This window comes from Anomaloglossus baeobatrachus, chromosome 11, assembly GCF_048569485.1.
Source record: "Anomaloglossus baeobatrachus isolate aAnoBae1 chromosome 11, aAnoBae1.hap1, whole genome shotgun sequence".
NCBI lineage: Eukaryota > Metazoa > Chordata > Amphibia > Anura > Aromobatidae > Anomaloglossus > Anomaloglossus baeobatrachus.
The window spans coordinates 190546943-190573350 of NC_134363.1; the positions used below are offsets into that span (position 1 = coordinate 190546943).

General features: G+C 52.0%; 1 protein-coding gene and 1 long non-coding RNA gene across 3 annotated transcripts in view; one reads left to right on the forward strand and one right to left on the reverse strand.

Moving 5' to 3' along the window:
- KIRREL3 (kirre like nephrin family adhesion molecule 3) overlaps positions 1–26408 on the reverse strand; it is a 1021297-nt gene that overhangs the window by 393600 nt on the left and 601289 nt on the right. The window lies entirely within an intron of this gene.
- Positions 1–26408, forward strand: part of LOC142256631 (uncharacterized) — a 104237-nt gene that overhangs the window by 53140 nt on the left and 24689 nt on the right. The gene's annotated exons all lie outside the window — the stretch shown is intronic.

The following is a 26408-nucleotide window of genomic DNA, read 5'->3' on the forward strand; positions in this document are numbered from 1 at the left end:
AGATGTAAATAATCCTAAACCTAAAGAGGTGTCAGAATCGGCACACTCTAATCACACAAATAGTGATATATTCACCTGGGGTTTGTGGAGCACAGTCTCCTCTCAGTGTACGGCGCCTGCCCCGACGCGCGCACGTTTCGTAGCGACTTCTTCAGGGGGGTGGAGTCATAAAGGATTGCCTCGGATTAAATGTACACTAACAACCTATCAGCACAAGAGGTGAACGCATGCGTCGTTAAACGCATACGTCATTAATCACGTGATAGCGGTGTCACTCCGCGTCATAGGTGAATCAGGGAGATGGGCGTAAAAATAGAGCGAATCAGCACAAGGTCTGTGCGCATGTCAATTGACGATCCCTCAGCACAAAATATAGGCGCAGGCGTAGTCAAGCCTGTACGTAATAAATCACGTGACAGGAGTGTCACAACGCGTCATAGGTGAATTAAAGAGATAGACGTAAAGCAACAGATCAGCACAATACCTGTGCGCATGCGTAGCTTGATCATATATATAGAAATATAGAAGATCACATGGAAAAGTGTCCGAAACCATCATAGCAAAACAAAATCGCTGCAAAGAGGCAGGAAAATAGCCATAAAGGTAGCGTATAGAGTATTAATCTGAACTAAACAAATTTTCACATACTATCATATGAGATCGATGCTAGATTAGATGTATATCAAAAGGGGGGGATCAAATTGTAAGCAATAAAACTGGACAATACCAAAAATGAATACAAAACAAGTGACCGGGACCAAATAACCCATCCAGTAAAAATACTAACCATGTATTTTACCTAACAATAAAAGGTAGAAGAAAAATAAGAAAAAATAATAATAATTAGATGAAAAAAATAATAAATGAAAAGACATAAGAAAAACCAAATATGGACAAAAAGATGTGATAGAGAATACATGATAAACAATAAATAAGACTCCATATATAGAGAAAAATATATATCATGTTATAATATAATATAATATAAAGTGCACAATGTGCTTGGATAACATAGGGGGTTAGATAATAACCCATTATTTGGGGTGGGGGGGGGGGGAAAGGAAGTTGAGTAGTTAATGTAAAAAAATTTTTTTAAATTATAACTTCAATTAAATACACTATGAAAACAAAATAATCATATATACCTATCACAAATAACAAACACAGCATTAGAATACCAGCACTTAAAATTAAATTCATTAATTCATTCATATGAGGTGCAATCCCTCCAAAGACCACAGAGCCTATGCCCTTTTGTATATATAGTGATGTGAGGCAGTGAGGAAAGGGAGTGAAAATCTGAGGAAGTGAAGGCATATATTGAACCAAGGTCAGAGAATTGAACTGCACCAAACATGAACGAATACACATACCTATACACAATACAGAGTGCAAATTCACGCATGTGCCTGCATGGCCAAGTACACGCAGCCACATGAGTGCCACAAATTTAACCAAAATTGTAAAACAAAAAGCAGTGAAATGAAAAAAGAAAGGAGATCCCGATAAATAGATATAAAGCAAAAACAAATTTCATGAATATATATAATGTAGATGGATATATTATATTTAGTTCATTCCAGGGATGGTTCAGACACAGCAGTAAAATTCAATCCAATATTTCACCAAGGATGTGTAAATGTATATGGCAATCCACAATGTTCACCATCATATATAATGGTAAAACTAGAAATAAAAGTATAAAATGATTAAAAACATGAATTTAAAACAACAAAATAAAATCAACAATATAATATGATGGAGACTCAATATTATATGAAATGACTCAAAGTGGTCACAAGAAAGGAACAAAGCTAAGATTCTCTTTCAGTCCCAGAGGGGACACCGTATTCAGAGTCCATATCCACTTAGCCTCGAGTCTTGCTAACTGTTTTTTGATATTTCCACCTCGTATGTGTGGGCGGATATGATCAATCCCTCTCACCAAAAACAGTGAATCATCACAGTTATGGTGGAGTTTAAAGTGTTTCGGGATGGTCTTCAAAATAGACATATCAGTGATGTCCTTCGCAGCTATAATTCCATTGACATGTTCACGTGTCCTAACTTTAAGCTGTCGGGAGGTAAGGCCCACGTATATCAACCCACAGGGGCAAGTGGCATAATATACAACAGCCTTAGTGGTACAAGTAATAGGATGTGTGATATTAAAGATCCTACTTGCTTTTGAGTCCGTAAAAGTCTTTGCTTTAATAATGTTACAACATGCCACGCAATTACCACATGGGGAACAGCCCCAGGGTTGGCGATACTGGTCAAGAAAGGTGGTAGGTTTATTACTATAGTGACTTTGGACTAATCTGTCACGGAGGTTTGTCGACCTCCTAAACGTAATACTCGGTCTATTGTTAAGGTATTGGGAAAATACTGGATCAGCAGTTAATATTGGCCAGAATCTCTCAAGGCAAGAATACATGAAGGAATGCTGTGAGTTGAATTTCGTGATAAACCTCACCTGATTGGTTTTAGTCTTGCATTGTGAAGAATTGTATAGGAGATTCTGTCTTGAAGTGAATTTGGCTCTATTTAATGCCCTTTTTACCAATCTACGACTATAGCCCCTTTCATGGAACCTTTCACTGAGCTCAACAGCTCGTCTATCAAAGTCTATATCACTCGAACAAATCCTGCGCAAGCGCAAGAATTGTCCGACGGGAATAGCCTTAATCAGGGCTGGAGGGTGTGAAGAACTAGCGTGTAATAAAGAGTTGGTTGCAGTTTTTTTACGAAACAGATCTGTATGGAGTTAGTTAGACTTGTCTCGCTTCACAGTAACATCAAGGAATTCAACAGAATTCCGATCAGCTTGGTAGGTCAAATGTATATTACAATCATTCTTATTTAATGCTCCCATAAAGAGATTTAGCTCCTCCTCAGTGTCCTGCCAGATCATGAAAATATCATCAATGTACCGCGTCCAAAAGAGGACGCGGTCCATTGAGGGTCCATGATCTGACAGGAAAAGGTCCCGTTCCCACAGACCCAGGAACAGATTAGCGTATGAGGGCGCAAAAGCCGCCCCCATAGCTGTTCCCTGGGTCTGTAGGAAGAAGGACCCCTTAAAAATGAAAAAATTATGTGATAGAGTAAATTCCAAAAGTTGCGAAATAAATTTCTGCATAACTGGTGAAATGGAAGAGGAACTCATAAAAAAGCGTGTGGCTTTAACTCCGTCAGCATGTTTTATATTCGTTTGGTTTTTCTTATGTCTTTTCATTTATTATTTTTTTCATCTAATTATTATTATTTTTTCTTATTTTTCTTCTACCTTTTATTGTTAGGTAAAATACATGGTTAGTATTTTTACTGGATGGGTTATTTGGTCCCGGTCACTTGTTTTGTATTCATTTTTGGTATTGTCCAGTTTTATTGCTTACAATTTGATCCCCCCTTTTGATATACATCTAATCTAGCATCGATCTCATATGATAGTATGTGAAAATTTGTTTAGTTCAGATTAATACTCTATACGCTACCTTTATGGCTATTTTCCTGCCTCTTTGCAGTGATTTTGTTTTGCTATGATGGTTTCGGACACTTTTCCATGTGATCTTCTATATTTCTATATATATGATCAAGCTACGCATGCGCACAGGTATTGTGCTGATCTGTTGCTTTACGTCTATCTCTTTAATTCACCTATGACGCGTTGTGACACTCCTGTCACGTGATTTATTACGTACAGGCTTGACTACGCCTGCGCCTATATTTTGTGCTGAGGGATCGTCAATTGACATGCGCACAGACCTTGTGCTGATTCGCTCTATTTTTACGCCCATCTCCCTGATTCACCTATGACGCGGAGTGACACCGCTATCACGTGATTAATTACGTATGCGTTTAACGACGCATGCGTTCACCTCTTGTGCTGATAGGTTGTTAGTGTACATTTAATCCGAGGCAATCCTTTATGACTCCACCCCCTGAAGAAGTCGCTACGAAACGTGCGCGCGTCGGGGCAGGCGCCGTACACTGAGAGGAGACTGTGCTCCACAAACCCCAGGTGAATATATCACTATTTGTGTGATTAGAGTGTGCCGATTCTGACACCTCTTTAGGTTTAGGATTATTTACATCTATACCTTTCCTCTACGGGTTTAAAATCTGTGAAGCTGTGTCTCACTCTCTCTACTCTACCTGCTTTTTTGTGGCTGGCGGTTTTAGTGTTAGTGGTAATTTGGAATGGTATTCTCCTCATTTATTCATCTGCCTACTACCAGCTATACCTTTGATGATTATATTCTATTGTGGTACCTGATGTCCTCTTGCTAGGGCAGGTATTGTATATTGTGAAGAGGCTGTGCTCTACAAATTCCTGGGGAATACACCACTATTTAGTGATTGAAGTGTGTCGATTCTGACAAACTCCCTAGGACTAATTTATTTATTTACGGGTCTAAAATCCCCTGAGCCATGTGTCTCTCCTTTATATTTTCCTGCCTTATTGAGGCTATCGGTAGTACCTATTAATTTATTTGCCACCAGCTGCAATTTGCCTATTGCAACTACGTGGCACCAATTTTAGCTATATCTTAGTGCTTGCTAGTTTTTTTGGTAGTTTTTGGCAGTTATTTATTACCATTCCTGAATCCCCTATCCCTACCGCCATATACTTGCTTTTTGATTGATATTATTCATATATACTATGCAGGTTTTTTTGACGCCTTTTTCCAGTCAACAGCCGTGTGTGTGTTTTATGTGTAATTTTTAATTTTGATAATAAAGATATAACTTATTTAAGACCTTGTTGTTCGGTTCTTCTTCTTTTTTGGTTTAATATATTCTATATCCGAATGGTCTTCATTGATCCTATATCCCCACATATGATTATGTTCTGGTATTATCTCTATATACATTGTTATATTCATGAATCTTATGTGGTATGGATTTTGTCCTCTAACTATTGGTGTTTTGATACATTTAGTAGCAGAGGCTGATTGCTGATTGGATGATACATTTGATGCAGAGGCTGATCGCTGATTGGATGATACATTTATTGCAGAGGCTGAGTGCTGATTGGATGATACATTTATTGCAGAGGCTGATCGCTGATTGGATGATACATTTATTGCAGAGGCTGAGTGCTGATTGGATGATACATTTATTGCAGAGGCTGAGTGCTGATTGGATGATACAGTTGTATGCGCTCTCTGGCTGATGAGGAGGATGTCACTGACAGTAATTACATATTCTGGAATTGCTGAGGATCTAAAATACAAAACACTCTGGAAAGTTGAAGAACGTTTTTCTGAAAACCATCGGGCGATGAAGCTTTAGAAACAGAACTAGAAAAGGAGAGAAGATGCAAAGACAAAGCAATCGCATATTTGTCTTCTAGTTGCATAAACCTGCAGAAAATAAGTCACCGATCAAGAAGATCAGCTCCTGGTGTCAGTCATTGCCGGAGATCCTGGTATCCTGCAATCTGCATTTCTCCGGGGTGGATCAGTCATTGCCGGAGATCCTGGAATCCTGCAATCTGCATTTCTCCGGGGTGGATCAGTCATTGCTGGAGATCCTGGAATCCTGCAATCTGCATTTCTCCGGGGTGGATCAGTCATTGCCGGAGATCCTGGTATCCTGCAATCTGCATTTCTCCGGGGTGGATCAGTCATTGCCGGAGATCCTGGAATCCTGCAATCTGCATTTCTCCGGGGTGGATCAGTCATTGCTGGAGATCCTGGTATTCTGCAATCTGCATTTCTCCGGGGTGGATCAGTCATTGCTGGAGATCCTGGAATCCTGCAATCTGCATTTCTCCGGGGTGGATCAGTCATTGCCGGAGATCCTGGAATCCTGCAATCTGCATTTCTCCGGGGCGGATCAGTCATTGCTGGAGATCCTGGTATCCTGCAATCTACATTTCTCCGGGGTGGATCAGTCATTGCCGGAGATCCTGGTATCCTGCAATCTGCATTTCTCCGGGGCGGATCAGTCATGGCTGGAGATCCTGGTATCCTGCAATCTGCATTTCTCCGGGGTGGATCAGTCATTGCCGGAGATCCTGGTATCCTGCAATCTGCATTTCTCCGGGGCGGATCAGTCATGGCTGGAGATCCTGGTATTCTGCAATCTGCATTTCTCCGGGGTGGATCAGTCATTGCCGGAGATCCTGGTATTCTGCAATCTGCATTTCTCCGGGGTGGATCAGTCATTGCCGGAGATCCTGGTATCCTGCAATCTGCATTTCTCCGGGGTGGATCAGTCATTGCCGGAGATCCTGGTATCCTGCAATCTGCATTTCTCCGGGGTGGATCAGTCATTGCCGGAGATCCTGGTATCCTGCAATCTGCATTTCTCCGGGGTGGATCAGTCATTGCCGGAGATCCTGGTATCCTGCAATCTGCATTTCTCCGGGGTGGATCAGTCATTGCTGGAGATCCTGGTATCCTGCAATCTGCATTTCTCCGGGGCGGATCAGTCATTGCTGGAGATCCTGGAATCCTGCAATCTGCATTTCTCCGGGGTGGATCAGTCATTGCTGGAGATCCTGGTATTCTGCAATCTGCATTTCTCCGGGGTGGATCAGTCATTGCCGGAGATCCTGGTATCCTGCAATCTGCATTTCTCCGGGGTGGATCAGTCATTGCTGGAGATCCTGGAATCCTGCAATCTGCATTTCTCCGGGGTGGATCAGTCATTGCTGGAGATCCTGGTATCCTGCAATCTGCATTTCTCCGGGGCGGATCAGTCATTGCTGGAGATCCTGGTATCCTGCAATCTGCATTTCTCCAGGGTGGATCAGTCATTGCTGGAGATCCTGGAATCCTGCAATCTGCATTTCTCCGGGGTGGATCAGTCATTGCCGGAGATCCTGGTATCCTGGAATCTGCATTTCTCCGGGGTGGATCAGTCATTGCTGGAGATCCTGGTATCCTGCAATCTGCATTTCTCCGGGGTGGATCAGTCATTGCTGGAGATCCTGGAATCCTGCAATCTGCATTTCTCCGGGGTGGATCAGTCATTGCTGGAGATCCTGGTATCCTGCAATCTGCATTTCTCCGGGGTGGATCAGTCATTGCTGGACATCCTGGTATCCTGCAATCTGCATTTCTCCGGGGTGGATCAGTCATTGCTGGAGATCCTGGAATCCTGCAATCTGCATTTCTCCGGGGTGGATCAGTCATTGCTGGAGATCCTGGTATCCTGCAATCTGCATTTCTCCGGGGTGGATCAGTCATTGCTGGAGATCCTGGTATCCTGCAATCTGCATTTCTCCGGGGTGGATCAGTCATTGCCGGAGATCCTGGTATCCTGCAATCTGCATTTCTCCGGGGCGGATCAGTCATTGCTGGAGATCCTGGTATCCTGCAATCTGCATTTCTCCGGGGTGGATCAGTCATTGCCGGAGATCCTGGTATCCTGCAATCTGCATTTCTCCGGGGCGGATCAGTCATTGCCGGAGATCCTGGTATCCTGCAATCTGCATTTCTCCGGGGTGGATCAGTCATTGCTGGAGATCCTGGAATCCTGCAATCTGCATTTCTCCGGGGTGGATCAGTCATTGCTGGAGATCCTGGTATCCTGCAATCTGCATTTCTCCGGGGTGGATCAGTCATTGCTGGAGATCCTGGTATCCTGGAATCTGCATTTCTCCGGGGTGGATCAGTCATTGCCGGAGATCCTGGTATCCTGCAATCTGCATTTCTCCGGGGTGGATCAGTCATTGCTGGAGATCCTGGTATCCTGCAATCTGCATTTCTCCGGGGCGGATCAGTCATTGCTGGAGATCCTGGTATTCTGCAATCTGCATTTCTCCGGGGTGGATCAGTCATTGCCGGAGATCCTGGTATCCCTCAATCTGCATTTCTCCGGGGTGGATCAGTCATTGCCGGAGATCCTGGTATCCTGGAATCTGCATTTCTCCGGGGTGGATCAGTCATTGCCGGAGATCCTGGTATCCCTCAATCTGCATTTCTCCGGGGTGGATCAGTCATTGCCGGAGATCCTGGTATCCTGCAATCTGCATTTCTCCGGGGCGGATCAGTCATTGCCGGAGATCTTGGAATCCTGCAATCTGCATTTCTCCGGGGCGGATCAGTCATTGCCGGAGATCCTGGTATCCTGCAATCTGCATTTCTCCGGGGTGGATCAGTCATTGCTGGAGATCCTGGAATCATGCAATCTGCATTTCTCCGGGGTGGATCAGTCATTGACGGAGATCCTGGTATCATGCAATCTGCATTTCTCCGGGGTGGATCAGTCATTGCTGGAGATCCTGGAATCCTGCAATCTGCATTTCTCCGGGGTGGATCAGTCATTGCCGGAGATCCTGGTATCCTGCAATCTGCATTTCTCCGGGGTGGATCAGTCATTGCTGGAGATCCTGGTATCCTGCAATCTGCATTTCTCTGGGGTGGATCAGTCATTGCCGGAGATCCTGGTATCCTGCAATCTGCATTTCTCCGGGGTGGATCAGTCATTGCTGGAGATCCTGGAATCCTGCAATCTGCATTTCTCCGGGGTGGATCAGTCATTGCTGGAGATCCTGGTATCCTGCAATCTGCATTTCTCCGGGGTGGATCAGTCATTGCCGGAGATCCTGGTATCCTGCAATCTGCATTTCTTCGGGGTGGATCAGTCATTGCCGGAGATCCTGGTATTCTGCAATCTGCATTTCTCCGGGGTGGATCAGTCATTGCTGGAGATCCTGGTATCCTGCAATCTGCATTTCTCCGGGGTGGATCAGTCATTGCTGGAGATCCTGGTATTCTGCAATCTGCATTTCTCCGGGGCGGATCAGTCATGGCCGGAGATCCTGGAATCCTGCAATCTGCATTTCTCCGGGGTGGATCAGTCATTGCCGGAGATCCTGGTATCCTGCAATCTGCATTTCTCCGGGGTGGATCAGTCATTGCCGGAGATCCTGGAATCCTGCAATCTGCATTTCTCCGGGGTGGATCAGTCATTGCCGGAGATCCTGGAATCCTGCAATCTGCATTTCTCCGGGGCGGATCAGTCATTGCTGGAGATCCTGGAATCCTGCAATCTGCATTTCTCCGGGGTGGATCAGTCATGGCCGGAGATCCTGGAATCCTGCAATCTGCATTTCTCCGAGGCGGATCAGTCATGGCCGGAGATCCTGGAATCCTGCAATCTGCATTTCTCCGGGGCGGATCAGTCATGGCCGGAGATCCTGGAATCCTGCAATCTGCATTTCTCCGGGGTGGATCAGTCATTGCTGGAGATCCTGGAATCCTGCAATCTGCATTTCTCCGGGGTGGATCAGTCATTGCTGGAGATCCTGGAATCCTGCAATCTGCATTTCTCCGGGGTGGATCAGTCATTGCCGGAGATCCTGGTATCCTGCAATCTGCATTTCTCCGGGGCGGATCAGTCATTGCTGGAGATCCTGGAATCCTGCAATCTGCATTTCTCCGGGGTGGATCAGTCATGGCCGGAGATCCTGGAATCCTGCAATCTGCATTTCTCCGGGGCGGATCAGTCATGGCCGGAGATCCTGGAATCCTGCAATCTGCATTTCTCCAGGGCGGATCAGTCATGGCCGGAGATCCTGGAATCCTACAATCTGCATTTCTCCAGGGCGGATCAGTCATTGCTGGAGATCCTGGTATCCTGCAATCTGCATTTCTCCGGGGCGGATCAGTCATTGCTGGAGATCCTGGTATCCTGCAATCTGCATTTCTCCGGGGCGGATCAGTCATGGCCGGAGATCCTGGAATCCTGCAATCTGCATTTCTCCGTGGCGGATCAGTTATGGCCGGAGATCCTGGAATCCTGCAATCTGCATTTCTCCGGGGCGGATCAGTCATTGCTGGAGATCCTGGTATCCTGCAATCTGCATTTCTCCGGGGCGGATCAGTCATTGCTGGAGATCCTGGTATCCTGCAATCTGCATTTCTCCGGGCCGGATCAGTCATTGCCGGAGATCCTGGTATCCTGCAATCTGCATTTCTCCGGGGCGGATCAGTCATTGCTGGAGATCCTGGAATCCTGCAATCTGCATTTCTCCGGGGTGGATCAGTCATTGCCGGAGATCCTGGTATCCTGCAATCTGCATTTCTCCGGGGCGGATCAGTCATTGCTGGAGATCCTGGAATCCTGCAATCTGCATTTCTCCGGGGTGGATCAGTCATTGCTGGAGATCCTGGTATCCTGCAATCTGCATTTCTCCGGGGCGGATCAGTCATTGCTGGAGATCCTGGAATCCTGCAATCTGCATTTCTCCGGGGTGGATCAGTCATTGCTGGAGATCCTGGAATCCTGCAATCTGCATTTCTCCGGGGCGGATCAGTCATTGCCGGAGATCCTGGTATCCTGCAATCTGCATTTCTCCGGGGCGGATCAGTCATTGCCGGAGATCCTGGTATCCTGCAATCTGCATTTCTCCTGGGTGGATCAGTCATTGCTGGAGATCCTGGTATCCTGCAATCTGCATTTCTCCGGGGCGGATCAGTCATTGCCGGAGATCCTGGTATCCTGCAATCTGCATTTCTCCGGGGCGGATCAGTCATTGCCGGAGATCCTGGTATCCTGCAATCTGCATTTCTCCTGGGTGGATCAGTCATTGCCGGAGATCCTGGTATCCTGCAATCTGCATTTCTCCTGGGTGGATCAGTCATTGCTGGAGATCCTGGTATCCTGCAATCTGCATTTCTCCTGGGTGGATCAGTCATTGCTGGAGATCCTGGTATCCTGCAATCTGCATTTCTCCGGGGCGGATCAGTCATTGCTGGAGATCCTGGTATCCTGCAATCTGCATTTCTCCGGGGTGGATCAGTCATTGCTGGAGATCCTGGTATCCTGCAATCTGCATTTCTCCGGGGTGCATCAGTCATTGCTGGAGATCCTGGTATCCTGCAATCTGCATTTCTCCTGGGTGGATCAGTCATGGCCGGAGATCCTGGAATCCTGCAATCTGCATTTCTCCGGGGCGGATCAGTCATTGCTGGAGATCCTGGTATCCTGCAATCTGCATACCTCCGGGGCGGATCAGTCATTGCTGGAGATCCTGGTATCCTGCAATCTGCATTTCTCCTGGGTGGATCAGTCATGGCCGGAGATCCTGGTATCCTGCAATCTGCATTTCTCCGGGGCGGATCAGTCATGGCCGGAGATCCTGGAATCCTGCAATCTGCATTTCTCCGGGGCGGATCAGTCATGGCCGGAGATCCTGGAATCCTGCAATCTGCATTTCTCCGGGGCGGATCAGTCATTGCTGGAGATCCTGGAATCCTGCAATCTGCATTTCTCCGGGGCGGATCAGTCATTGCTGGAGATCCTGGTATCCTGCAATCTGCATTTCTCCGGGGCGGATCAGTCATTGCTGGAGATCCTGGTATCCTGCAATCTGCATTTCTCCGGGGCGGATCAGTCATTGCTGGAGATCCTGGTATCCTGCAATCTGCATTTCTCCGGGGCGGATCAGTCATTGCTGGAGATCCTGGTATCCTGCAATCTGCATTTCTCCGGGGCGGATCAGTCATTGCTGGAGATCCTGGTATCCTGCAATCTGCATTTCTCCGGGGCGGATCAGTCATTGCTGGAGATCCTGGTATCCTGCAATCTGCATTTCTCCGGGGCGGATCAGTCATTGCTGGAGATCCTGGTATCCTGCAATCTGCATTTCTCCGGGGCGGATCAGTCATGGCCGCCATCTTGGGGCTTTCAGCAACTCGTCTCCTGCGATGAATTATAAAGGACGGCGGAAAAAACTTTCACGAGAAAACTAAATATAAAACAATGTAAAAAACAAAAGCAAACACAAGAAGCAGAAGTTCCACTTGTGAAAAGGCAGCGAGCCACCTCTGCGCTGGGGCATCTGTGCAGGAGCGGTGCGGTGGCGTGGTTAATAAGCCGTCTGCTGCCTGTGACAGAGCGCATCTGGCTCCGCTCTCCACCGCCTGCCAAACTGCTATCAGTGACTGCCGCAGCGGGGCTGCAGACGGACACTTTGCAGTCGGGTTCCCCAGACTCTTCTGCTGTACGCGCTGTCATGGTGGCGGTCTCCAGACGGATGCGCGGCTCCACTTAGCAGAATATACAATAATACCGCGTGCACTGTGCCTGGGATAATGCAGACCATTGCACAGTGCGCCCCCTATAGGCGGCCCCTTACCCGCCTCCGTGCACACTCATCTCCGCATTTCTTGGCGCACAATCTCTGCATACTTTTGTATGATAAGGATGAAGGATTTAACAAGGCGGCGGATGCTCAGGAATCCTGGACGCGATGCTCTGCAGATGTTCATTAGATGTCTCTATTGCGCCCGTCTCCACTAATGGAGGAACGGAGTCGTTGCTGCTCGCATTTTTCCGTCATCGGTGTTGCAGGATGTTTCTTCGCGGCTTCAGACGGGGTGAATAAGGCGCATTACACGGCGAGACGCCGGCGGTGATCTCCTCCAAAGGTCGAGGAGCTCTTGGCTGAGTGACATTTACAGAATGTCATTAGGGACTTTGTTTTTGTCACCATTAGGACCACGTCTGAATATAGAAACGAGGAATAATGAAAGGATGATGAAGATGAAGGCTCAGCGCCGGGATAACAGCAGCCTCATCAGGGGCGTAACTAGAGTTTGATGGGCCCCGGTGCAAAGTTCAGATCTGGGCCCCCCCTCCACATACACCGACACTTGGGGTACGGGATAATGACACTGACACTCGGGGTACAGGATAATGATGCTGACACTTGGGGTATGGGATAATGACACCGACACTTGGGGTACGGGATAATGACACTGACACTTGGCTCTTACCCACAGCACCCAGGTTTCCCATGATCTGAATTCCCTCTATCAGTACCCAGCTTTCCTATGTTCTGATATCCATCTTTCCCTCAGCACCCAGCTTTCCCATGCTCTGCTATACATCTTTCCCTCAGCACCCAGCTTTCCCATATCAGAGCATGGGAAAGCTGGGTGCTGAGAAATGATGTATAGCAGAGCATGGGAAAGCTGGGTGCTGAGAAATGATGTATAGCAGAGCATGGGAAAGCTGGGTGCTGAGGGAAAGATGGATATCAGAACATAGGAAAGCTGGGTACTGATAGAGGGAATTCAGATCATGGGAAACCTGGGTGCTGAGAGATGTATAGCAGAGCATGGGAAAGCTGGGTGCTGAGAAAAGATGTATAGCAGAGCATGGGAAAGCTGGGTGCTGAGAGAAGATATATAGCAGAGCATAGGAAAGCTGGGTGCTGAGAGAAGATGTATAGCAGAGCATGGGAAAGCTGGGTGCTGAGAGAAGATGTATAGCAGAGCATGGGAAAGCTGGGTGCTGAGAGAAGATGTATACCAGAGCATAGGAAAGCTGGGTGCTGAGAGAAGATGTATAGCAGAGCATGGGAAAGCTGGGTGCTGAGAGATGTACAGCAGAGCATGGGAAAGCTGGGTGCTGAGAGAAGATATATAGCAGAGCATGGGAAAGCTGGGTGCTGAGAGAAGATGTATAGCAGAGCATGGAAAAGCTGGGTGCTGAGAGATGTATAGCAGAGCATGGGAAAGCTGGGTGCTGAGAGATGTACAGCAGAGCATGGGAAAGCTGGGTGCTGAGAGAAGATGTATAGCAGAGCATGGGAAAGCTGGGTGCTGAGAGACGATATATAGCAGAGCATGGGAAAGCTGGGTGCTGAGAGAAGATGTATAGCAGAGCATGGGAAAGCTGGGTGCTGAGAGATGTATAGCAGAGCATGGGAAAGCTGGGTGCTGAGAGATGTACAGCAGAGCATGGGAAAGCTGGGTGCTGAGGGAAAGAGCCTTTTTCCCTCAGCACAAAACGTTCCCATCCCCTCCTTGTATCTTTGTCCCCACTTGTATATAGATCTCCAAGTACAATAATGGCCTCTACATAGCCTTCCAAATAGTATAAAGGGTCCCACATAACCCTTCATATATTAGAATACACTTCCATAGTCCTCCATGTATTATAATGCACCCCCATAGTCCTCCATGTATAAAGTAGCCCTTCAATTATTATCTTGAATTTCTCATAGTTCTCTATGTATTATATTTCACCCCATAGTTCTCCATGTATTATACTGCACCACATAGGCCTCCATGTATTATAATGCAGCCCTATAGTCCTCCTTGTATAAAGTAGCCCTCCAATTATTATAATGAATTTTTCATAGTTCTCCATATATTATAATTCACCCCATAGTTCTCCATATATTATACTGCACCACATAGTCCCCAATGTTTTATAATGCACCCCCATAGTCCATGTATAAGGTAGCCTCCATATATAATAATGCAGCCAGCCTCTCCAGGCCTCCATGTATAATAATGCAGCCAGCCTCTCCAGGCCTCCATGTATAACAATGCACCCAGCCTCCTCAGGCCTCCATGTATAATGCAGTATCTCCAGGCCTCCATGTATAATGCAGTATCTCCAGGCCTCCATGTATAATACAGCCTCTCCAGGCCTCCATGCATAATAATGCAGCCTCCCCAGACCTCCATGTATAAAGCAACCTCCTCAGACCTCCATGTATAAAGCAGCAGCCTCTCCAGGCCTCTATATATAATGCAGCCTCCTCAGACCTCCATGTATAAAGCAGCCTCTTCAGGCTTCCATGTATAATAATGCAGCTTCCACAGAACTGCCTTCCCAAGCCTCTGGCCACCGTTTACTCACTAATTTGTATTAAAAAACAAAAAAACAAACAAAAAAAACCAACAAGTTTTCACCTTCTCTCTTCCTTCCACCGCTGCTGTCCTCACCGCTCTCCTCGATCCCCAGCCGCTGCTCTGTCCTCACCACTTTCCTCTTCCACCGCTGCTCTGTCCTCACCACTTTCCTCTTCCACCGCTGCTCTGTCCTCACCACTTTCCTCTTCCACCGCTGCTCGCCCTCCCCGCTGCTCGTTCTCCCGGTGCTGCGGTCGGCGTCCTCCCATCCTGCACTCTGTGAACTCAGCACAGCAGTCGCGCGGGAGTGACGTCACTGCACAGGGGGAGAATGGTGATGCATAACGCGGCACCGGCCACGCTATGCTTCATCATTACTGTGCGCGGTGACGGGGGAGACGCCGCAGCCGCTGACACCAGGCAGGGGGCCCCGATGCCGCCGCTGACACCAGGCTTGGAGGCCCGGTGTTGGCGGCGGCAGCGGGTCAAATAGCGGCCGCGTGGTCTGCGGCAGATCAGCGCAGCTCCTCTTACACTGACAGGAGCTGGCTGCTGATCTGCCTGGCGGCCGCCGGGCCCCTAACCTCCCGGGCCCGGTCGCAATCGCGACCGCTGCGACCGCGGTAGTTACGCCACTGAGCCTCATCCAGACGCTTTGTGAGAAGGAAAAAGAAATTGTGACAATCAAATTCTTCAGAATGTCTGACAGACGTGGAAAAGATGAAAGTGATCCCCAGGAGTCCGCCACACCGGGCGCAGACACACGGCATCCACAGGGTGCGGCCAGGTATACAGGACGCAGCACCAAATATGTCATGAGCAATGCGCCATTTCCGGAATTGTGGAGTAATGTCAGCACGAATTCTCAGATGAAGCGTCTCTGCTGCACTTTATATATCTGCACTAATGTGAAGAGGCTGCGAAATCAAGAGGTCCAGGGTCAGATACCAAGAGGGCTCGTAACAAACAAAAGGGTGAGACACAGGCGTAGTCAGGTCACGGTCCAGAATCAAGACAAACGGACAGCCAGATCACAAGGCCACGGAGCAATAGATCCAAAACTGAGCACAAGGCACGCTAACACCACTGAGCTAAAGCTACAACTGGCAGTAACTGGAGGCCGGAGCCAGCTTTCACAGAACTGGAAGACGAGCCAGGAATCTCACAGAACTGGAAGACGAGACAGGAATCTCACAGAACTGGAAGACGACCCAAGAATCTCACACAACTGGAAGACTAGTCAGGAATCTCACAGAACTGGAAAACGAGCCAGGAATCTCACAGAACTGGAAGACTAGTCAGGAATCTCACAGAACTGGAAAACGACCCAAGAATCTCACAGAACTGGAAGACTAGTCAGGAATCTCACAGAACTGGAAAACGAGCAAGGAATCTCACAGAACTGGAAGACGTCTTCAAGGAAGAGCAGTGCATGTAAGACAAGCCAGAAATCTCACAGAACTGGAAGACGACCCAAGAATCTCACAGAACTGGAAAACGTGCCAGGAATCTCACAGAACTGAAAGACAAGTCAGGAATCTCACAGAACTGGAAAACGAGCCAGGAATCTCACAGAACTGGAAAAACGAGCCAGAAATCTCACAGAACTGGAAGACAAGCCAGGAATTTAACAGAACTGAAAGACGTCTCCAAAGAAGAGCAATGCATGTAAGACAAGCCATAAATTTTACAGAACTGGAAGACGAGCCAGGAATCTCACAGAACTGGAAGACAAGCCAGGAATCTCACAGAACTGGAAAACGAGCCAGGAATCTCACAGAGCTGGAAACCGAGCCAGGAATCTCTGAACAGGAAGACGTCTTCAAGGAAGAGCAGTGCATGCAAGACGAGCCAGGAATCTCACAGAACTGGAAGACAAGCCAGGAATCTCACAGAACTGGAAAACGAGCCAGGAATCTCACAGAGCTGGAAACCGAGCCAGGAATCTCAGAACAGGAAGACGTCTTCAAGGAAGAGCAGTGCATGCAAGACAAGCCAGAAATCTCACAGAACTGGAAAACAAGCCAGGAATCTCACAGAACTGGAAGACAAGCCAGGAATCTCACAGAATGGGAAGAGATTGCCAAGGAAGAGCAGTGCATGCAAGACGAGCCAGGAATCTCACAGAACTGGAATACGTCTCCAAGGAAGAATGGAGGAAAATCCCTCAAACGAATTGAAAGACTCTTGGCTGCTACTAAAAGTGTTTACAAGTTGTGATACTCGCCAAAGCGGGCGCTACAAGATACTAAACATTCAGGGTACCCAAACTTTTGCATCGGCCCACTTTCCTTTTTCTAAGTTTTTAAGTGTAAAATTGAATATATATATATAATTTTTTTTCCCCTAAAATACAAAGGCAGTCATTATATTATCTGTACCTTTCTGCCTTTTAGAGATAATTTACTGTTCAACGTGGTTAAATGTTCAGAATAACAGTAGTTTTGACCAGGGGTGCACAGACTTTTACATGCGGCTGCACTGACCCCGGCCTCAGCACCTCACATGGATGGAGCTGGTGGAGATAAATTTAGAGCAATGTCCCTGACATTACGATCGGTCCTGGCAGGCAGAAGTATTAGCGCCCCTGGCATGTGTCAGAGTGTGACAACCGGCCACACAAGGGGCGCAGCCGCCATTGTGCTCTGCACTGTATAGGAGCTGACATTGTCATTAACTCCTCCACTGCCGGATGCTGACGAACATTTCGGTGCTGGACGCCCTTGGCCTCCAGACTGACCCCGCACCCGCTAATTCTGCTTCTGTCAATTCCGTTCCTGCAGTTCAGTTGTCAGATTTGAGTCATGCTGGAACTTGTAGTTCTCCAGAAAAGAAAAAAAAGGCAAAATCCAGTGCAACAAACATCAGATAACGTAACACGACAGAATCTGGGGGTTTAGTAAAGCTGCAAATGAGGCGACATCTACTGTGCACAGGCGCATAATGGGGATCCCACCCGCTGCGTGTATATATGTATCTGTCACGGGATACAGCTGCACCTACTTACATTGTTTTATGCAATGTAATTAAGGGGCCACTGTCACCCCCACAAAGCGACGTCCTTGCTGCACATTCCTGCAGAGACACGAGCACGCTCAGCAGACGCCTCGCTCCGGCCCTATTCCTGCAGAGACACGAGCACGCTCAGCAGACACCTCGCTCCGGCCCTATTCCTGCAGAGACACGAGCACGCTCAGCAGACGCCTCGCTCCGGCCCTATTCCTGCAGAGACACGAGCACGCTCAGCAGACACCTCGCTCCGGCCCTATTCCTGCAGAGACACGAGCACGCTCAGCAGACGCCTTGCTCCGGCCCTATTCCTGCAGAGACACGAGCACGCTCAGCAGACGCCTCGCTCCGGCCCTATTCCTGCAGAGACACGAGCACGCTCAGCAGACGCCTCGCTCTGGCCCTATTCCTGCAGAGACACGAGCACGCTCAGAAGACGCCTCGCTCCGGCCCTATTCCTGCAGAGACACGAGCACGCTCAGAAGACGCCTCGCTCCGGCCCTATTCCTGCAGAGACACGAGCACGCTCAGCAGACGCCTCGCTCCGGCCCTATTCCTGCAGAGACACGAGCACGCTCAGCAGACGCCTCGCTCTGGCCCTATTCCTGCAGAGACACGAGCACGCTCAGCAGACGCCTCGCTCCGGCCCTATTCCTGCAGAGACACGAGCACGCTCAGCAGACACCTCGCTCCGGCCCTATTCCTGCAGAGACACGAGCACGCTCAGCAGACGCCTTGCTCCGGCCCTATTCCTGCAGAGACACGAGCACGCTCAGCAGACGCCTCGCTCCGGCCCTATTCCTGCAGAGACACGAGCACGCTCAGCAGACGCCTCGCTCTGGCCCTATTCCTGCAGAGACACGAGCACGCTCAGCAGACGCCTCGCTCTGGCCCTATTCCTGCAGAGACACGAGCACGCTCAGCAGACACCTCGCTCCGGCCCTATTCCTGCAGAGACACGAGCACGCTCAGCAGACGCCTAGCTCCGGCCCTATTCCTGCAGAGACACGAGCACGCTCAGCAGATGCCTCGCTCTGGCCCTATTCCTGCAGAGACACGAGCACGCTCAGCAGACGCCTCGCTCCGGCCCTATTCCTGCAGAGACACGAGCACGCTCAGCAGACACCTCGCTCCGGCCCTATTCCTGCAGAGACACGAGCACGCTCAGCAGACGCCTTGCTCCGGCCCTATTCCTGCAGAGACACGAGCACGCTCAGCAGACGCCTCGCTCCGGCCCTATTCCTGCAGAGACACGAGCACGCTCAGCAGACGCCTCGCTCTGGCCCTATTCCTGCAGAGACACGAGCACGCTCAGCAGACGCCTCGCTCTGGCCCTATTCCTGCAGAGACACGAGCACGCTCAGCAGACACCTCGCTCCGGCCCTATTCCTGCAGAGACACGAGCACGCTCAGCAGACGCCTAGCTCCGGCCCTATTCCTGCAGAGACACGAGCACGCTCAGCAGATGCCTCGCTCTGGCCCTATTCCTGCAGAGACACGAGCACGCTCAGCAGACACCTCGCTCCGGCCCTATTCCTGCAGAGACACGAGCACGCTCAGCAGACGCCTCGCTCCGGCCCTATTCCTGCAGAGACACGAGCACGCTCAGCAGACGCCTCGCTCTGGCCCTATTCCTGCAGAGACACGAGCACGCTCAGCAGACGCCTCGCTCTGGCCCTATTCCTGCAGAGACACGAGCACGCTCAGCAGACACCTCGCTCCGGCCCTATTCCTGCAGAGACACGAGCACGCTCAGCAGATGCCTCGCTCTGGCCCTATTCCTGCAGAGACACGAACACGCTCAGCAGACGCCTCGCTCCGGCCCTATTCCTGCAGAGACACGAGCACGCTCAGCAGACGCCTCGCTCCGGTCCTATTCCTGCAGAGACACGAGCACGCTCAGCAGACGCCTCGCTCCGGCCCTATTCCTGCAGAGACACGAGCACGCTCAGCAGACGCCTCGCTCCGGCCCTATTCCTGCAGAGACACGAGCACGCTCAGCAGACGCCTCGCTCCGGCCCTATTCCTGCAGAGACACGAGCACGCTCAGCAGACGCCTCGCTCCGGCCCTATTCCAGCAGACACACGAGCACGCTCAGCAGACGCCTCGCTCCGGCCCTATTCCAGCAGACACACGAGCACGCTCAGCAGACGCCTAGCTCCGGCCCTATTCCTGCAGAGACACGAGCACGCTCAGCAGACGCCTCGCTCCGGCCCTATTCCTGCAGAGACACGAGCACGCTCAGCAGACGCCTCGCTCTGGCCCTATTCCTGCAGAGACACGAGCACGCTCAGCAGACGCCTCGCTCCGGCCCTATTCCTGCAGAGACACGAGCACGCTCAGCAGACGCCTCGCTCCGGCCCTATTCCTGCAGAGACACGAGCACGCTCAGCAGACGCCTCGCTCCGGCCCTATTCCTGCAGAGACACGAGCACGCTCGGCAGATGCCTCGCTCCGGCCCTATTCCTGCAGAGACACGAACACGCTCAGCAGACGCCTCGCTCCGGCCCTATTCCTGCAGAGACACGAGCACGCTCAGCAGATGCCTCGCTCCGGCCCTATTCCTGCAGAGACACGAGCACGCTCAGCAGACGCCTCGCTCCGGCCCTATTCCTGCAGAGACACGAGCACGCTCAGCAGATGCCTCGCTCTGGCCCTATTCCTGCAGAGACACGAGCACGCTCAGCAGACGCCTCGCTCCGGCCCTATTCCTGCAGAGACAAGAGCACGCTCAGCAGACGCCTCGCTCCGGCCCTATTCCTGCAGAGACACGAGCACGCTCAGCAGACGCCTCGCTCCGGCCCTATTCCTGCAGAGACACGAGCACGCTCAGCAGACGCCTCGCTCCGGCCCTATTCCTGCAGAGACACGAGCACGCTCAGCAGACGCCTCGCTCCGGCCCTATTCCTGCAGAGACACGAGCACGCTCAGCAGACGCCTCGCTCTGGCCCTATTCCTGCAGAGACACGAGCACGCTCAGCAGACGCCTCGCTCCGGCCCTATTCCTGCAGAGACACGAGCACGCTCAGCAGATGCCTCGCTCCAGCCCTATTCCTGCAGAGACACGAGCACGCTCAGCAGACGCCTCGCTCCGGCCCTATTCTTACAGAGACACGAGCACGCTCAGCAGATGCCTCGCTCTGGCCCTATACCTGCAGAGACACGAGCACGCTCAGCAAATGCCTCGCTCCGGCCCTATTCCTGCAGAGACACGAGCACGCTCAGCAGATGCCTCGCTCCGGCCCTATTCCTGCAGAGACACGAGCACGCTCAGCAGATGCCTCGCTCTGGCCCTATTCCTGCAGAGACACGAGCACGCTCAGCAGATGCCTCGCTCCGGCCCTATTCCTGCAGAGACACGAGCACGCTCAGCAGACGCCTCGCTCCGGCCCTATTCCTACAGAGACACGAGCACGCTCAGCAGACGCCTCGCTCCGGCCCTATTCCTGCAGAGACACGAGCACGCTCAGCAGACGCCTTGCTCCGGCCCTATTCCTGCAGAGACACGAGCACGCTCAGCAGACGCCTCGCTCTGGCCCTATTCTTGCAGAGACACGAGCACGCTCAGCAGATGCCTCGCTCTGGCCCTATTCCTGCAGAGACACGAGCACGCTCAGCAGATGCCTCGCTCCGGCCCTATTCCTGCAGAGACACGAGCACGCTCAGCAGACGCCTCGCTTCGGCCCTATTTCTGCAGAGACACGAGCACGCTCAGCAGACGCCTCGCTCTGGCCCTATTCCTGCAGAGACACGAGCACGCTCAGCAGACGCCTCGCTCCGGCCCTATTCCTGCAGAGACATGAGCACGCTCAGCAGATGCCTAGCTCCGGCCCTATTCCTGCAGAGACACGAGCACGCTCAGCAGATGCCTCGCTCTGGCCCTATTCCTGCAGAGACACGAGCACGCTCAGCAGATGCCTCGCTCCGGCCCTATTCCTGCAGAGACACGAGCACGCTCAGCAGACGCCTCGCTCCGGCCCTATTCCTGCAGAGACACGAGCACGCTCAGCAGACGCCTCGCTCCGGCCCTATTCCTGCAGAGACACGAGCACGCTCAGCAGACGCCTTGCTCCGGCCCTATTCCTGCAGAGACACGAGCACGCTCAGCAGACGCCTCGCTCCAGCCCTATTCCTGCAGAGACACGAGCACGCTCAGCAGACGCCTCGCTCCGGCCCTATTCCTGCAGAGACACGAGCACGCTCAGCAGACGCCTCGCTCCGGCCCTATTCCTGCAGAGACACGAGCACGCTCAGCAGACGCCTCGCTCTGGCCCTATTCCTGCAGAGACACGAGCACGCTCAGCAGACGCCTCGCTCCGGCCCTATTCCTGCAGAGACACGAGCACGCTCAGCAGATGCCTCGCTCCGGCCCTATTCCTGCAGAGACACGAGCACGCTCAGCAGACGCCTCGCTCCGGCCCTATTCTTACAGAGACACGAGCACGCTCAGCAGATGCCTCGCTCTGGCCCTATACCTGCAGAGACACGAGCACGCTCAGCAGATGCCTCGCTCCGGCCCTATTCCTGCAGAGACACGAGCACGCTCAGCAGATGCCTCGCTCCGGCCCTATTCCTGCAGAGACACGAGCACGCTCAGCAGATGCCTCGCTCTGGCCCTATTCCTGCAGAGACACGAGCACGCTCAGCAGATGCCTCGCTCCGGCCCTATTCCTGCAGAGACACGAGCACGCTCAGCAGACGCCTCGCTCCGGCCCTATTCCTGCAGAGACACGAGCACGCTCAGCAGACGCCTCGCTCCGGCCCTATTCCTGCAGAGACACGAGCACGCTCAGCAGACGCCTTGCTCCGGCCCTATTCCTGCAGAGACACGAGCACGATCAGTAGACGCCTCGCTCTGGCCCTATTCTTGCAGAGACACGAGCACGCTCAGCAGATGCCTCGCTCTGGCCCTATTCCTGCAGAGACACGAGCACGCTCAGCAGATGCCTCGCTCCGGCCCTATTCCTGCAGAGACACGAGCACGCTCAGCAGACGCCTCGCTTCGGCCCTATTTCTGCAGAGACACGAGCACGCTCAGCAGACGCCTCGCTCTGGCCCTATTCCTGCAGAGACACGAGCACGCTCAGCAGACGCCTCGCTCCGGCCCTATTCCTGCAGAGACATGAGCACGCTCAGCAGATGCCTAGCTCCGGCCCTATTCCTGCAGAGACACGAGCACGCTCAGCAGATGCCTCGCTCTGGCCGTATTCCTGCAGAGACACGAGCACGCTCAGCAGACGCCTCGCTCCGGCCCTATTCCTGCAGAGACACGAGCACGCTCAGCAGATGCCTCGCTCCGGCCCTATTCCTGCAGAGACACGAGCACGCTCAGCAGACGCCTCGCTCCGGCCCTATTCCTGCAGAGACATGAGCACGCTCAGCAGATGCCTAGCTCCGGCCCTATTCCTGCAGAGACACGAGCACGCTCAGCAGACGCCTCGCTCCGGCCCTATTCCTGCAGAGACACGAGCACGCTCAGCAGATGCCTCGCTCCGGCCCTATTCCTGCAGAGACACGAGCACGCTCAGCAGACGCCTCGCTCCGGCCCTATTCCTGCAGAGACACGAGCACGCTCAGCAGACGCCTCGCTCCAGCCCTATTCCTGAATTCCTTGCTCCGGCCCTATTCCTGCAGAGACACGAGCACGCTCAGCAGACGCCTCGCTCCGGCCCTATTCCTGCAGAGACACGAGCACGCTCAGCAGACGCCTCGCTCCGGCCCTATTCCTGCAGAGACACGCGCACGCTCAGCAGACGCCTCGCTCCGGCCCTATTCCTGCAGAGACACGAGCACGCTCAGCAGACGCCTCGTTCCGGCCCTATTCCTGAATTCCTTGCTCCGGCCTGTATTACACACCGCTGTAGGTGGCGCTCGTCGTGGCGGTGTCTTGTCCCTCCGCTGTCCCCGCCGCCTCTCCCTGCAGATTCCTCAGATAGAAATAGGGGAAATTTCATGTTAAGAAGCAGAAGATGAGCGGCACAATCTCCCGGCATCTCCTTCATGTTTGCGCTATCACATCCCCGCACCCGGCACCGACCGGCGGCGGAAACCACAATCAGGCGGCTTTCTTCTTTTTCATTTCTATGCGGTTGCGCTTTTTCCGGCAGTCGCAGAGCTGTAAATCCGCCACCTTCCTCGGCTCACGTCTCCACGTTCGGGGCTTAGCAGGCGGAGGCCGGGGATTAAGCCGCGCGTCTTTACATATTTCTATAGGTTATGAAGCGCACCGTGCGGCCGCGGCTCCCACTGCTACATTGTGCTCTCTAGAAACAAATCCCAGAAAATATCTGTGAAATCACGGAGCCAAAGAGGCAAATGCAACCCGCATGCACAGCCTGAACGCCGTCACCCAGCTTTCCACAGCCCCGCATGCACAGCCTGAACGCCGTCACCCAGCTTTCCACAGCCCCGCATGCACAGCCTGAACGCCGTCACCCAGCTTTCCACAGCCCCGCATGCACAGCCTGAACGCCGTCACCCAGCTTTCCACAGCCCCGCATGCACAGCCTGAACGCCGTCACCCAGCTTTCCACAGCCCCGCATGCACAGCCTGAACGCCGTCACTCAGCTTTCCACAGCCCCGCATGTTACTGTAAGTGCATTATGCACAGCCTGAACGCCGTCACCCAGCTTTCCACAGCCCCGCATGCACAGCCTGAACGCCGTCACCCAGCTTTCCACAGCCCCGCATGCACAGCCTGAACGCCGTCACCAAGCTTTCCACAGCCCCGCATGCACAGACTGAACGCCGTCACCCAGCTTTACACAGCCCCGCATGCACAGCCTGAACGCCGTCACCCAGCTTTCCACAGCCCCGCATGTTACTGTAAGTGCATTATGCACAGCCTGAACGCCGTCACCCAGCTTTCCACAGCCCCGCATGCACAGCCTGAACGCCGTCACCCAGCTTTCCACAGCCCCGCATGCACAGCCTGAACGCCGTCACCCAGCTTTCCACAGCCCCGCATGCACAGACTGAACGCCGTCACCCAGCTTTCCACAGCCCCGCATGCACAGCCTGAACGCCGTCACCCAGCTTTCCACAGCCCTGCATGTTACTGTAAGTGCATTATGCACAGCCTGAACGTCGTCACCCAGCTTTCCACAGCCCCGCATGCACAGCCTGAACGCCGTCACCCAGCTTTCCACAGCCCCGCATGCACAGCCTGAACGCCGTCACCCAGCTTTCCACAGCCCCGCATGCACAGCCTGAACGCCGTCACCCAGCTTTCCACAGCCCCGCATGTTACTGTAAGTGCATTATGCACAGCCTGAACGCCGTCACCCAGCTTTCCACAGCCCCACATGTTACTGTAAGTGCATTATGCACAGCCTGAACGCCGTCACCCAGCTTTCCACAGCCCTGCATGTTACTGTAAGTGCATTATGCACAGCCTAAACGCCGTCACCCAGCTTTCCACAGCCCCGCATGTTACTGTAAGTGCATTATGCACAGCCTGAACGCCGTCACCCAGCTTTCCACAGCCCCGCATGTTACTGTAAGTGCATTATGCACAGCCTGAACGCCGTCACCCAGCTTTCCACAGCCCTGCATGTTACTGTAAGTGCATTATGCACAGCCTAAACGCCGTCACCCAGCTTTCCACAGCCCTGCATGTTACTGTAAGTGCATTATGCACAGCCTGAACGCCGTCACCCAGCTTTCCACAGCCCCGCATGTTACTGTAAGTGCATTATGCATAGCCTGAACGCCGTCACCCAGCTTTCCACAGCCCTGCATGTTACTGTAAGTGCATTATGCACAGCCTGAACGCCGTCACCCAGCTTTCCACAGCCCCGCATGTTACTGTAAGTGCATTATGCACAGCCTGAACGCCGTCACCCAGCTTTCCACAGCCCCGCATGTTACTGTAAGTGCATTATGCACAGCCTGAACGCCGTCACCCAGCTTTCCACAGCCCTGCATGTTACTGTATGTGCATTATGCACAGCCTGAACGCCGTCACCCAGCTTTCCACAGCCCTGCATGTTACTGTAAGTGCATTATGCACAGCCTGAACGCCGTCACCCAGCTTTCCACAGCCCTGCATGTTACTGTAAGTGCATTATGCACAGCCTGAACGCCGTCACCCAGCTTTCCACAGCCCCGCATGTTACTGTAAGTGCATTATGCACAGCCTGAACGCCGTCACCCAGCTTTCCACAGCCCTGCACGTTACTGTAAGTGCATTATGCACAGCCTGAACGCCGTCACCCAGCTTTCCACAGCCCCGCATGTTACTGTAAGTGCATTATGCACAGCCTGAACGCCGTCACCCAGCTTTCCACAGCCCCGCATGTTACTGTAAGTGCATTATGCACAGCCTGAACGCAGTCACCCAGCTTTCCACAGCCCCGCATGTTACTGTAAGTGCATTATGCACAGCCTGAACGCCGTCACCCAGCTTTCCACAGCCCTGCATGTTACTGTAAGTGCATTATGCACAGCCTGAACGCCGTCACCCAGCTTTCCACAGCCCCGCATGTTACTGTAAGTGCATTATGCACAGCCTGAACGCCGTCACCCAGCTTTCCACAGCCCTGCATGTTACTGTAAGTGCATTATGCGCAGCCTGAACGCCGTCACCCAGCTTTCCACAGCCACGCATGTTACTGTAAGTGCATTATGCACAGCCTGAACGCCGTCACCCAGCTTTCCACAGCCCCGCATGTTACTGTAAGTGCATTATGCACAGCCTGAACGCCGTCACCCAGCTTTCCACAGCCCCGCATGTTACTGTAAGTGCATTATGCACAGCCTGAACGCCGTCACCCAGCTTTCCACA